Raw genomic sequence first — 4,699 nt, 5'->3', positions numbered from 1 at the left:
TGTTACTTTACCAAGCAAAACGAAATACCTCTAGTTTTGTTTTCCTCCAGCTGCGCTCCATTTTTCGGGCTGCTCTCTTTAGGGTGCGAGTATGCTCATTATACCATGGTGTCAAACTGTTTTCCTTAACCTTCCTTAAGCGTAAAAAAGCAACCTTATTTAAAGTGCTAGAAAAGAGAGAGTCCATAGTTTCTGTTACATCATCAAGTTGTTCTGAGGTTTTGGGTATGCTAAGGAATTTGGATACATCAGGAAGATAACTTAAAAAGCAGTCTTTTGTGTTAGAAGTGATGGTTCTTCCATACTTGTAACAAGAAGTAGAATTTACAATTTTGGCTATATGAATTTTGCAAAGAACTAAATAATGATCTGAGATATCATCACTTGGCTGAATAATTTCAACACCATCAACATCAATACCATGTGACAGTATTAAATCTAGAGTATGATTTCGACAATGAGTAGGTCCTGAAACGTGTTGTCTAACACCAATAGAGTTCAGAATGTCTATAAATGCTGATCCCAATGCATCGTTTTCATTATCAACATGGATATTAAAATCACCAACTATTAAAACTTTATCTGCAGCCAGAACTAACTCGGATGTAAAATCACCAAACTCTTTAATAAAGTCTGTATGGTGCCCTGGTGGCCTGTATACAGTAGCCAGTACAAACATCACAGGGGATTTATCATTAACATTTGTTTCTTTGGATAATGTTATATGAAGTACCATTACTTCAAACGAGTTATACTTGTAGCCTGCCCTCTGAGAAATCCTGAAAACGTTGTTATAAATTGAAGCAACACCTCCACCTTTGCCTTTTAGACGTGGCTCATGTTTATAACAGTAATCTTGGGGGGTGGACTCATTTAAAATAATGTAATCATCAGGTTTTAGCCAGGTTTCTGTCAAACAGAGTACATCTATATTATGATCAGTGATCATATTATTTACAAAAAGTGTTTTCGTAGAAAGGGATCTGATATTCAATAAGCCAAGCTTTATCATTTGTTTATCCATATTATATTATCCATATTGCTTCTGTTTTTTATTTGTTGAACCTCAATTAAATTGTTAATCTTAACTTGGTTTGGACGTTTTTTGTATTTTCTAGTTCGGGGAACAGACACAGTCTCTATAGTGTGATATCTAGGTGAAAGAGTCTCTATGTGCTGAGAATTAACTGACCTCTGTGACGGGAGGCAGCTAGCAGACGGTCGGTTTAGCCAGTCTGTCTGCTTCCTGACCTGGGCCCCAGTTAGTCAAGTATAAACACTAAGACTATTTGCCATATTTCTAGAGAGAAGAGTGGCGCCACCCCAGGAGGGATGAAGACCATCTCTTTTAAACAGGTCAGGTCTGCCCCAAAAGCTCGTCCAATTGTCTATGAAACCTATGTTATTCTGTGGGCACCACTTAGACATCCAGCCATTGAGTGATGACAATCTGCTATGCATCTCATCACCACGGTAAGCAGGGAGGGGACCAGAGCATATTACAGTGTCTGACATCGTGCTTGCAAGTTCACACACCTCTTTAATGTTATTTTTAGTGATCTCCGACTGGCGAAGTCGAACATCATTAGCGCCGGCATGAATAACAATCTTACTGTATTTACGTTTAGCATTAGCCAGCACTTTTAAATTTGCCAAGATGTCAGGCGCTCTGGCTCCCGGTAAACATTTGACTATGGTGGCTGGTGTCTCTATATTCACGTTCCGTACAATAGAATCACCAATAACTAGAGCACTTTCATCAGGTTTCTCAGTGGGTGCATCACTGAGTGGGGAGAACCTGTTTAATGTTTTAATCGGAACAGAAGAGCGGTGTTTTGACCCACGACTACGCTGCCTCACCGTCACCCAGTTGCCCTGCTGCTGGGGCTCTGTTTCCGGAACCGAACAATGTACAGGAATCCCTGAGCTAGACGCATCCAAAGCCGTATCTAGAGCCCTAAAATTCTTGCTGTCCTCAATTAAAGTTTGGATGCATGTCTCTAATTCTGAAATCTTCTCTGTCAGCCTAACTATTTCCCTACATTTATCACATGTGAATCCCTCATCAGCGACAGAGATAGATAAACTGTACATGTGGCAAGAGGTGCAAGAAACAATGATAGGAGAAGCCATTACTCACCGTGCTTGATGAAAATTCTTACTGCGGTTGTTTGATGAACTTGTGAAAAACTGGAGCGAGGGAGAGGAGAAAAGAAAACAGCGATAGGTTCGAATGAAAACGCTAATGACAAGCTAACGAGTGCTAACGCTTTGCAGGTGTACTGCACTCACGGAAATAAAATAAAAGTGATCGATCAAAGTTAATCTGATAAGATTGATCGATAATATCAGAAATATGGTGTGAATTAAGTTATATTTTACCACTTTAAAAAACAGAGAGTGATAGTAAGATAAAGATTCTAGAGAAAAAAATAAAAACAGCTACCTGAACTATCATTTTGCATTATTGACACACTGTTTTCCTAATGAATGTTGTTCAGTTGCTTTGACGCAATGTATTTTGTTTAAAGCGCTATATAAATAAAGGTGACTTGACTAAGAAAATTGCTAAAGCAAGCGACAAGAAATAAAACTTTACGGAAAGTGAATTGGAGGTGCTACTATCGGAGGTAGAAACTAGAAAAAATATGTTATTTGGAACTTTGTCCTCCCGAATTAATAACAAACTGAAAAAATTTGAGGGGGAGAGTTTGGCTGAAGCCAAACATTAAAACGCAATTTGCAGCGATGTATTCGGAGCGCCCTCTCTTTGCACCAGTCCTTGCTTATGGCCATAACATCCTGACTATGTCTGATTTCGTCTGATCTCAGAAGCTAAGCCAGTTTGGGCCTGGTTAGTATTTGGATGGGAGACCCCCTGGGAAAACCAGTTGCTATAAGTTTAAGTTTTTTCCAATATACTAGAAAAGTTGGTATCCTCACAATTATATTCCTTCTTAGAGAAAAATGGTATATGTGAGGATTTCCAGTCAGGATTTAGACCGTATCATAGTACTGAGACTGGTCTCCTTAGAGTTACAAATGACCTGCTCTTATCATCTGATCGTGGTTGTATCTCTCTATTAGTTTTATTGGATCTTAGTGCTGCGTTTGACACAATTGACCACAACATTCTTTTGCATAGACTTGAACACTTTGTTGGAATTAATGGAAGTGCATTAGCATGGTTTAAATTGTACTTACATGACCGCCATCAGTTCGTAGCAGTGAATGAAGATGTATCATATCAATCACAAGTGCAGTATGGAGTACCTCAAGGCTCAGAATGAGCTCCTTTTACATTATAATCCTCTACGTCCGCTACGTTCTCAAAACTCAATTTGATAATACCTAGAATATCAAAATCAACTGCGGGCGGCAGATCCTTTTCCTATTTGGCGCCTACACTCTGGAATAACCTACCTAACATTGTTCGGGAGGCAGACACACTCTTGCAGTTTAAATCTAGATTAAAGACGCATCTTTTTGGGGTGAATTATGTCTTATTCCTCTCATCGCGAAGCAAACAGTAAAATAAAAAGAACTTGAAGAACAGTCTCGCTGCTTTGTCTTCTGTGTGGGTGTATTCAAGCCGCGCGCTTCAGTTTGAATCTGAATAGAGCGTGGTCACATTAGATATAATGAAGGGAGACTTGAAAAACGGACATTGCGTTGTTTTCATATGGATTACTTTATCACATAATATTTGTTTTCGGCAGCTTGTTTAGTTTAAAAGTACACATATCAAGATTTCTATAGATATCGCTCTCATGTCTCTTCGTTGAGTATTCACGGAATTACAATTCATTTTAATGACGTGTTTGTAAATGAAGACAGCACACCTTGTTTGTTATCTTTATTTTATAAGTGCACAAAGTTTTGTTGTTATTATGTCTGTATCCAAAAAAAAAGTAGACCCTTTACAGATTCGATTGATGTATAGCTCTTATCTGTACGACTAAAACTGAAAGTGTAATTTAAGTTCTTTTCGGGGTTATCAGGAGAAAATGACTCATAACGCATATATGCATTAATCGACTCCAGCGGGTTAACTTGGCTTACACATACAGTAGGTAGACAGCCTAATTGGGCATTACCACCGTGTGTACCGCCGCGGCACCGCTAATTAACTGTAATTCAGTCGCTTGTTAAAATCATTCGTGAAACTACCGCCAGGTGGCGCAAAGGGACAGATTGCGAAATGAATGTAATTGTAAAATGAGATAAAAGGAAGAAGTAAAACAACAGTAACATTATGATATAACATTGTAAAGTCTTTAGAAAAATATTCAAACATTTACAGTGAGTTAATTTCAAAACGCAAGATAGTCTTAGGCTACAGTCTACTCATCAAAAATTAAAAGAAGACCTTTACACAAAGGATCATATGCATGCTATTGTTATTAAACAGTAAATAAATATAAGGCCCATGTGTGTGTGTGTATATATATATATATATATATATATAATAAATAAATATATATATATATATATATATATATATATATATATATATATATATATATATATATATAATATATATATATACACGGATAAAAAGCTAAATGTTTTCATTTCATTTTCATTTCGGTTCATTCTTGGTTTAAAAAAAATCTTCAGGTTCCATATGCAGAGCGAAATGGGAATGGTCCAGCATTTAGCAATAATTATTATTAACTCTGTTTTTATTCTTGATTTT

At 37.2% G+C, this 4,699-nt stretch overlaps 1 pseudogene; it reads left to right on the top strand.

The window, feature by feature from the left end:
* Positions 1 to 2,784: 2,784 nt before the first annotated feature.
* On the top strand, positions 2,785 to 2,903 carry LOC132128317 (5S ribosomal RNA; annotated as a pseudogene).
* Positions 2,904 to 4,699: the final 1,796 nt, after the last annotated feature.

The sequence above is a fragment of the Carassius carassius genome, chromosome 45 (assembly GCF_963082965.1).
Source record: "Carassius carassius chromosome 45, fCarCar2.1, whole genome shotgun sequence".
Taxonomy (NCBI): domain Eukaryota; kingdom Metazoa; phylum Chordata; class Actinopteri; order Cypriniformes; family Cyprinidae; genus Carassius; species Carassius carassius.
Note: the sequence above shows the minus strand (reverse complement) of the source record. Positions and strands in the feature narration are given on the sequence as shown.